Raw genomic sequence first — 10,801 nt, 5'->3', positions numbered from 1 at the left:
CATTTCAGGAAAAGTAGTATATGATCAGCTCAAGTATCCGGAAACTCACACAGAGGCCTGGACGCCATTAATTAGCAATTAGAGCAATTTAGAACCCCCACAGTAATGAGCACCCTCCAGGGAGTCATTACACTAATTGGAGAGCATCTAACTCGTGTCGAGACCACTGTCTGAGTTTCCGGCAACTTGAGCTGATAAAAAATAAAAAATAGGAATAAAATAAAATAAATAGATAGAGATAGAGTGGAGAGAAACAAGTTATTCGAAAATCAACGATGTCGTGGCGAAGAAACCGCTCCGGAGTGACCAGCGCCAGCCATGTTGCTTGTTGGCACCCGATACTTGCAGAGATCGAGGACAGGTGGCCACTTGGTTGCTAGGCATCGCACCGGATGGCGCCACCATCATAGCTCTATGCGGAAAAGACAGAGAACAACAAAATACTAGTGGCAGGTAAAATTGCAACACTGCTCAACAAGTCTAGGCATGCGAGAGAAAAGGCCTAACCGCTACTGCTAAACAGCACGGAGGAAACTATACACATCGGGGAGAGGGCGACCGGCTAGGCCTAACCACAGTGTCACCGCACAATGCTACGCGGCTAACACAAGGCGGGACCCACTAGCTACACAACGCTAAACGTGCGTCAACACGGAGCAAAGGCTTGGTCACCGCTAAACAAGTCTAAACATGCGCGTACGGGCCACGGCAAACATGCGAGAAAAGGAGCGCGGTAAAACAACGCGCAAACATCAACAAATCGCACACCTTTTCCCCCGCGGCGACGGTGCGACTGCTTCATCTGGCCGCCAGCGACAAACTGAGACGGGACGGGGACTGCGGAGCAACCGAGCGCACGTCTGCTCTCCACGACAGCCAGCGAGCAAGTGACTGTACGCCACGGCAGCAACGCATGCGCGCGCTTCTAGCCCCCTCTGCGCCGCCTGCCCAGCCGCGGGTGGTTTCTGCTCTCTGCCGCTCTCTGCCCCTTCCACTGCCGCGCTCCTAGCTGTGATGGGTGGCTTCTCCATTTCGGTTTCGCTCTCGTTTCTTTGGGCATGTTTCTTTGTATAAAGGCAGCGCGCACTGCGCTCACGTCATCAATACGTGAAGATGTTCAGCTACCACTCATTACAAAACTGTTCTCGTACCCACGCTTCTTGGGAAGAAGTGGAGAATGAACGTTTCAGCAACGAAAGTCCCCGCAATGAGCTCGTCATCACTGCGTTTCGCTACGTGATAGACATGGTAGGCTTTGGCAATATCAGAGAGATCTCGCCGGGGCCGCTGCAGGAGATGGCGTTACGGATCTACGCCCGTTACAAGAACGTCTGTATAACAGTTACGGACGGACCCCTGGAACTGATGAGTGAATTTGTGAGCTTGGGCAACGCAGAATTCAACTACATCGCTGCAGACATCGTGGACCTTCTCGCTCGTGCCATCGCTCATATTAAGTACGCCCTGCAGAAGCAGCGACATTTGCAAGCGGTCTACATGGCAAACTTTGTCACTGATTTATTGAAATACCGTTTGGTTATTGAAATGCAACGCATTAAACAGTCCGAATAACTTTGAAGAGACTCTGTGTTTTTTTTTTTCACTGAAGCATCTTTATTGAATACATACAAAGGGTGTATCGGTAGATGGCTGCACCCTCCCTAACTTGTCTGATCTCACGAACAGAACATTATGAGATGATAGTCATAAAATGGGTAGTCATAAAATACTGTATCACACTGTTTGAAACTAAACTATAATAAAATATATACTAAATATAATAAACTAAAAAATAAACTATATTCTGGCTTACTCTAGTAGTAAAGAAATTCAACAAGATCACGATAAAATTAGGCAAAACTAGTGATGATAGGAACGAGGAACCGCGGCAGGTCGTTCCACTCGGATATGGTTTTAGAAAAAAAAAGAACGAGTGCATGAAGTAGGAATTGTGGGGAACGGATGGGCTCTACTTTGCAGGAGTGATCTATTATAGCCTAGATGAGGTGTAGTTAGCAAGACGTATGAAATCGGAGCAAATAGAAGAAGCATAGTGTTTGTGAAAATCTGTGTTCTTGGTTAGAAATGTCGGTCAAAAGCGGCACAGCAGAATGACAGACTTTACCCCGTTGAAAGTCAAACCGCGTTTTAAAAAAAATCCCGAAACGCACACGTGCGTTAAAACATCTATCTCCATACTTTGATATGCAAACGACCTGAACCCCCACCCCAAACAAAAAACACACCAAAAACAAACAAAAAACAAAAAAGCGCATCAGGGGAGCACATCACTTTCACTGGTGAACGCTTGTCTGGGCTGGAAAGCGGTTTATCGGGCCGGCTGAGCAGCACCTACTCCAATCATCTCCATTACTACGGATCACGTGGCCCTCTGACGTGGAACGAGCGCTGTGCTCACTGCCTTCCTGGTCGCCGTGGTTTCGGTTTTCGACTTATACTTATTTGCATATGAAAATTCGGGGACGAGTATGTTAACGCACGCGCGTGTTTCAGGACTATTTAAGCGTGAAGTTTCAATGAGGATTATTTCTCATTCTGTCACCACGCTTTTGCCCCTCCCAAAATTTCATAATTAAGACGTTAATTAACAAGTTTTCAGTAACTAGTCGGGTTGAAGTTACACGCTTTCTTCGAGAGGATCTCCACATGGTCATACCGCGGATGCGGAAATGGAATCTATGCTAATCTTTAAAGGAGTACAGAGGGCCGTCCAAAAAAAAATTCAGATTAAGACGTCTGATGAAAGTGTGTGTGTCCTTTTAAAGAATGGCGCTAAACGTTTTGATGTGTGCAAAAAATCACAAACATGGGTTCATGCCTTCACCCTTATATTGCCACCCCGGGTATTAAGAGGAGAGGAGGAGATTGACGTTATAAGGAGAACTCGTTTAGGTTGAACATGAGAGAACTTGATGTTCTGAGCTTGAACAACATACAACCTTTTCAGTGACTTCCATCTTTCATCGTTCTGGTTCGCGGGTCGGTGGGGGTCAGTGCCTTGGCCCTTTGCCGCCGTTAACCAGTTTTGCCAGCTCTCCCAGAGAATCGGGGATAGAAGGAGCGGCCGAATCATTATCGAGTGAGGAGAAAGGCTTTTTGAGAACCCCAAACAGCCGAGTAGCACACGACAGAGGAGTAGCAGACAAGATTTCTCTAGACCAATCAGCGAGCGTTCTCCTTATAGCGTCAGCGCGAGGTTCCAGGCAGATCACAGGCTGGTACTGCTCTTCACCACCATTGCGCACGGTCGCTTTTTGTGGCGTACTTTAAATTCAATTTCTGCGATAATTATGACCATGTGGTGTGAATTACTTCGCATGGTGCATCTGACTGGCTTACTTAGAAGAAAACTAGCTGTTAAGAATGACTTCTGTGCTACTTTAAGAAAAATATGCAGGCCAATAAAAGTGACAGTCTAGGGCATTATTCTCATGAAGCAGGTACATGCTGCAGGTGTGTGTGCGTGTCTGGCCTTCCTATTTGCCTTCCTATTCCCGTCTGGCCTTCATTCTGCAGGTGTATCAATATGGAAATGTCAAGGCTATATTAGCGCCAGAGCGGCCGCGGGATCCCTGCTGCTTTTTTCCCATTTCCTCGTCACTCTTGATGGACATGCTGGTGAATACATTTGGTGTTTTCTACTTGTGCTTCTTAGCTCTCAGATCGGGTATTGGAGCTCCTTACGATGTGTGCTACATAGACCCAAAGACAGGTAATACGAGTGTCATTGCTATGAACCCCATGTGTTAAGCTCGTCCTGTAATTTGAAGCACTAGCTGTGAAAATGAGAAACAAGGGGAAAGTAAGAGCAGCAGTTTGTTAATACTACTAGTTCTTTAGTACAAATAGTAAGTTTTTCTCTGAACTCGGAGGTGCTTCTGAAGGCCCAGCGTCAAAGAACGAAACAAATACTTAACTCGGATCGCTCTCGCTGGAAGCTGTGGAAATCCATTGTTTAGATCTGTTTGCGGTTGTGTGTCGTTGAAGCGCTCTCACTTCTAAAAAACGTTCACCACGCATAGACCACTTTGCTCGCCTGACGTCACACTCTAGAGGAGGCGCTGCGGTCGAGAGGGCGCCCACTTGGTGTGAGCAAAACAACCGTCCTCAATTCTGCTCGTGCGCAAATCGTCAATCACCAAAGCTAGAGATGGGAGGAATCCAGAATTTTGCGAATCCGAATCTAGAAGGTTCCAAATCCGAATCCAAGGAAAGTTCTGCGAAACTACGAATCTTACGAATCTCGAATCTTTCGAATCCTTTCTTAAAAAGTGTTTAAAAACCAAGAAAAAACTTCTACTGAGAGTAGATGGGTAGAAATCCAGAGAACCGGTAGATATGTAGGAAGGGAGTTGCCTCAGGACACAAGCCGCCGATATTTCGAACAGAAACTGTTCTTCTTCTGGGCACCGTCCTCATCATTGGCATGGTATTTAGAGGGTTAGGTGTGACGTGTTTGAAGGTTCAAGCGAATTGTGGGTCAACAGCCCGGAGGGAAGAAAGGGTCCGTACAGGCTTCTACGGCCGGAGTGAATGGCTGCTTTGTTAGAGTGTGGAGGGGATTATGTGAACGTAGTGATCTAGGCTACAGACCGGTTACAGAAAAATGGAACGTTCACGAATACCATGCCAATGATGAGGACGGTGCCCAGAAGAAGAACAGTCTCTGTTCGAAATATCGGCGGCTTCTGTCCTGAGGCAACCCCCTTTCTACTGAGGGTGTTTTGAAGCATAATATAATATACTTTTATTTAATAAAAAAACGGTTCAGTTTCGGGAGAAAGTGTACCCATATAGTTTACTTAACATATTTAACATACTGTTCATCGACTACAAGAAATACATAAATGCTCGAGTCTGAATTATTTCCATAAAGCAAAACCATATTACTTCTAAACCTGCAATGTAGCAGGTCCTGCCTGAACTCTTTCAGTCCAGAGCTATGTAAACAAACAAACAAACAAACAAACAAGAAAACACTCGTCGGTTAATGAGGTTTTGGTGGACTCCAATGGCGCCAATTTGAGAAAAAAAGAATCCAAGAAACGTGGTCGGTGGATTCGAAAGATTCGATTTTGCCCTTTTTGGGCACTAGGATTCGGATTCCCTAATCTCGAATCCCTGCCTAGGATTCGTGGATTCGAGGATTCGCGCATTCGCTTGGCACATCCCTAAGTCCAAAGCCACTGACAACGTCACTGAGGAATACGTCCTCAACGTTCGTGAAAATGATCCTCCTCTTGATCCTCTTACGTTCTTTACCATGTTTCAAAATAACAAGAACAGCTCTCCCTGCTGACCCGAGGCTAGCTTCACGGTTCGATGGAATAGGATGACTTAACTATCATTCCTTTCTCGGCGGTTGGAGCATTAAAAAATTCACATTCTTAACAAAAAATTTCCGTTCGCGGTCGCTCTGGTCGCACCCTATTGCAGCCCGTTCTTAAGAAATGCAACGCGAGGTTGGACCGAAGCTCTAATATCGCGATGACCACACACTCGGAGAAAAATCTATACCTTTAGAGGTATAGATCGCCTGCTCAATAACTTAGCCCTTCTTAGGTACTATTTTATACCCAGCTTACATGTATAAAAAAAATAGTTCTCAACAAAGGGCTGTAAGCCACACCTTTAGGGGTACAGCTCTATACCCCTTGTTTCCCGCACCACTGTGCTGAATAAGGTTATTATTATTATTATTACCCCTGTGAGGGCCTGCACGAGTGCCTTCATGATATTGATTCACACCTAGGCGTGGGCATTTTTAGAGGAGAGAACTAGAAAAATCACCTTTGGAGGGAATACATTTTTTTACATACACACACACACACGTGTACTACAAACGTACGCAAACGCATATGGTTATGAAGTAGAAAGCAATGCTCGTGCACATTACTCCCCATGTAAAACAAAGAAAATATGGAGTTAAAAACTGAAGAAAATTTTCGAGAAGCAAGATCGCCCTGCGCAGTCATCAAGTGTGTATCGCGAGATAGACATTTACAGAGCAACAAATACAGATATACCGGTGGCGACTTGAGAAACTGTGGAGCAACCTTCGTCTGGTGCGCAACCGTACAGGTGAGGACATCTAGATTCAACATTCCAGCAATACCGATATTATGCAGCCATAAACTAACCATGTGGATTCAGATAGTACTGAACTGATGTCTGTGTTTCTTAGTTAAATATCCGTTTAACTTAGCTGATACCGTCTCAAGAAAAAAAATTATGATGTGATACAGCATGTTGCGGAAGTAAAGGTAAAAAAAACACACATAAAGGTATAAAAAATCAGAAGGTATAAGCAGCCTCATACCGTAAAAGGTATAGCCTGGTGGTCGTTCTGGTACCGGATATAAACGCGTAGTGATGACGAATAAATATGGTACAATAGCCCTTCTTTATACCTCTTTCATACCCTTGAGAAGGGTTGGAGGTATAAATAGAAAATTTGTACCTCTTCTATACCCTCGAAAGGTATATATCCGAAACAAAAGGTATAAAATAGATATGAGCGCAGATTATTATACCTTATTTACACATTCTTTTCTAACAGTGTGCAGTTTCTGTTTTCGTTTTATTTCGATTCCAGTCTCCCATTGAGTGGCGATTGAGAAATACAACGAATGCAAACCCGCTCTTCCTGAGAGCTTTTTTGTTTCTTTTCGTTGGCAGCGATGTTTCAAGCAACAGCCATTGGACGAACAACGCATCGTGTCTTTAACGTATGCTATCCAATGATCGCTAAACTTCACAAGAAGCCCGATGCAAATATCCTTAATGACGTGAGTATGCCGCAGAGTATGCAAGGCAACCTCTCTTTGGTGGTTGTGACTAGAGTCACTAAATAAGCTTCGCTTCAGATTATCGACACTGAGGTCCAAGGGAGAGTAGGAGTGCCATCTTGTTTCCGCACCACACCGGTATCATCCGCATTTGAGGATCAAATGACGGCTAACACAATGCTCCCTGTGGGATAGAGAAGCTTGTATGATTGTCTCGCGGTAATCCATGTAATCCATGCGGTAATCCAAGGAGAGCGCCCCGAGGACGGATAGTGAACTCAAGGCCGTCAACTGCTGCTTGCAAACGAAAGGAACATTTCACCCGCGCACGATATATGGCATCGTGCGCCAAAATGCGCATTGCGCGTGCACGTGGGTGGCGTGGCGCTGAAACAAAATGGCGCGTGCTCGTTCTTGGAACTCAGTGTCGATACTCTGAAGCGTAGCTTATTTAGTGATTCTAGTTTTGACCAGGGCGCGCTGTTGCAGTGCGCCAAAGTTGAGCATAAATGCATTTTTAATATACGTGATATTATCTGACTATCTGTCATAAATCATGGTACCATTATCCAAACGTTTCGGAGTTTTCTTGCAGTTTAAATGCATACGGTCGACGTGTCGGTAGCTGTCCATAAGTGCGGTAAGGAACCGATAGCTGCGGCACAATGCGTTGTCGGGAGCAGGACAGGAATATCTAAGTATAACTAGGGAGTGACTTTTTTGGGTTAAATACCTTTCTCAGATTCGGGGGGTTAAAAATCGGGAGCTATTTTTAAATCTGTAATTCGCGAAAAAAATCGAGCTGTAATTGTGCCGTCGGGTGTTATCCGGTGTGTTTTTTTGTTTCTCCTCTTGTCTACTAAGTCATTTCCTTTTTTTTTCTTTTTTTGGGTGACTTACCAGCGCTAATACCCGAAGGCATAGACAGTGCTGACACACATGGGTTTATTTGTGGGAACGTAAGTGACCCATTCTTACATGTGTTACAGGTGGTGACGTTTGTCCGTCTTCAGTGCAAACGTCACTCGAGCATTTCATGGTAACTGGAATTCGGGGAGAAATTGGGTTTAACCCGAATTGGTCGGAGGTCAGTTCGGGGGGGGGGAATAACCGGGCGGAATCGGGTTTAACCCGAAATAGTCACTCTCTATATTTAAACCTTGTGTTGGTTAACATGTTGTAACGTGAAACAATAGCGCAGGGAACTCGTAGCTGACACCTTTCGTAACGCGCTAAGCGTACCGTATCGATTATGGCGGCTAACATGTTGACATGCTCCTCTTCGCTGGCTTGGTTTCTAGTTATTGTGAGAGTTCTATGCGACAAACGCTCTGTTAACTAATTTCGTGGATCAATAGTGCAATTTTCGTGAAACTTCGTACAGTGAACGGAAGTGATCCAGCCTTGTGCACATATCACCACCATTGACTGTTGTACACACCGCATGCTTAACAGTTGTAAATAAATGAAATGTAGTGGCGTTTAATTAGCACCTCAGGTGGTGTGAAGGCGTGAGGCAAAAATCTGGGAAGTGCTCGAGTAGGCTTCAGTTATCGTGCCTTAAATATAGAGAAACAAATCAAAGGGAAACAGCGACAAATTTGAGCAAGTCAATGCTAAGTAAATAAGAAATGAAAGGATCAAACAAAAAATGCAATACACACTATTCATGTTAATCACAACTGCTACACGAAGTGTGCCAAAAAAACGGCATTCTACTCGTAAAACAAAAATAGTTATATCATTAGTGTCAATCGCTATTAATTAGTGCATCGCTGCGTGCAATACCTTTTAAGAAATTGGAATCTGATAAGACAAATAAATAACTGAAATAAATACATTTCATCTCCACCCCATGAATAAAAATGCTAGAATGACCAGAACTACGCTTTACGTAACTAACGAGCGTCATGCAATCTGCGATGTCTACATGCTAACAACAATGAGAATAAGCAGAAATGACGTGATGTAAGTAAGGCAGCATTTTGTTCTCCGGCATACTACTGTACGGGAGTCACGAGAAAAAGATGTTGTCGTAAGTGCCCTATCTCCCCATGTTGCCCGTTCGAACCCTTTCAAACAGTGCACTCGGTTTCTTCGTTCCACCTCGAGCTCTTGAACCTTGTGCTTCTTGCCTCATGCCGCACACGCTTCTTCGCCTGTTATTTTCTTTTCTGCTGTTCTCCCTAAACATGCTATTCCCAAATACCATTACCGCATTTACTTGTACATGTTGCTTCTTCAGATGATAAAATTTGCCTGTGAGAATGGGTATCTCTGCGTCGAGAAGGTTGGAGAGGACATGCCAACGGTAAGACTTGCGGGAACCTTCGTTTACCGCGACCGGAGCCCCAAACTCGCCCGCATCGGCCGTGCATGGCAAGAACGACAAAGGGGGGTCTTATTCACAACAGACCTGGCTTATTCCGTGCCATGCCACAGAACGCTCCCCCGAAAGAGGTACTGGAAATCAAGCTCCCTGTTGACCTTCTGCCTCCCCCTTAAATACCTAGCATAAGAGAACAGCCAGCGCCCCCCCCCCACAGGGGCTTCAATGTCAGGGTAACCACTGGCGCCCCCTCATACTGAATATGAAGAGCTACAATACGTTAGGTGGAAAATTACTAAAAGCAACAGGAAAACGTGGTTCTTTCGTCCTAAAACATAAATGTACTCCACATTTTAGGGAACCCAGGCAAAAATCTAGAGTGGGACCAGCCCAAAGTGGTTTTTGAGACAGGTATCATGCTGGCCCCCCTCCCAGGTGGTCCCAGTAGCGAACCACTCTGGGATGGGAACTGCTTGGGATCTGGAACCAATCAGGAAGTGGGACCACTTGACGGATGGGATTTCAGTGGGACCCGTCTAGGCCCCGATACCAACCCAGGCAAAAATCTGGAGTGGGACCACTTAGTGACTGGGACCAGTCGAAAGTGGAACCAGCTTCACGATGGTCCCACTTGAAGTGGAACCAGTGGAATTGATGCAGTGGTCCCCTCTGCTAAGTGGTCCGGGATCCGGCCACTTAGCAGCTGGGACGACTGAATGCATGAACGAAAATAATGCGTAGAAATGCACATATTACTCAAGTAAATACAGTTTATTTTGCTAAAAGCATACACTGAGCAGAAAGAAATGTTCAATACATCTCTACATGTACATACTACGTAGTATAAGTCTGATCACTCACTGCGTCTAGACAAGACATAAGCCTGACTGTGCGATGCACTCACGGACCACAGGGAGCTTTCGTTCGTTGGCCACCTCACATCTTGTATTTTCTCAGAGAAGGTGACACATGACACTCCTGTTTTCCATCCAGGTCGCGACATACACCCCCTTCCCACCGTACGTTCGTAATCTTCTTATCCTGTTTCTCTTCAGGTTCCTCCTAAGTTTCTTAAATGAAACATCTAATTAATAATCAAAACATCACGGTCATCACTCATACCTGCAAACATTCGCGACGTGCTGTCCGATTGGCGTTTCACAGTGCGTTCTTGCCCCTACGCTGTTTACGTCTTCTTGGCGTGAGAACTCTTCCAGGAAATCGACAATGTGTTGCACAGAAACCACTGTCATCGCATTGTCTTACAAAGCGCACTAAAACACACGCAAATACTGCACAGGAGGGAGGTACACCATCCTTGCGACGGTAACGGAAGACAAAACCAACTTGCCGCGACGCGTCCAAGTTTCAACTGCCACCTGCCAGTCTTGCCGGTGGCGTCTTCACATTGCACCAGCCTCTGCAATTACCTTTTCTTCTTTTTTTCGTTGTCTTTCTTGTAGTTATTTAGTTTAATTTTTGTTGTTGTTGAGATGCATTTTTTTACATTTCTCTGGTACTTAATATGTTATGATATTCATGCACCTTCAGATGAGAATATGTGCACGAATTGGAGTTACAGGGTTATAGTATATTTCATCGCAGACGCGTGCACCTGGATAATCAGCAATAAAAAGAGGTCACGCATGTGCGAAAATAGATC

This window comes from Ornithodoros turicata, chromosome 1 (genome assembly GCF_037126465.1).
Source record: "Ornithodoros turicata isolate Travis chromosome 1, ASM3712646v1, whole genome shotgun sequence".
Lineage (NCBI taxonomy): Eukaryota > Metazoa > Arthropoda > Arachnida > Ixodida > Argasidae > Ornithodoros > Ornithodoros turicata.
Note: the sequence above shows the minus strand (reverse complement) of the source record.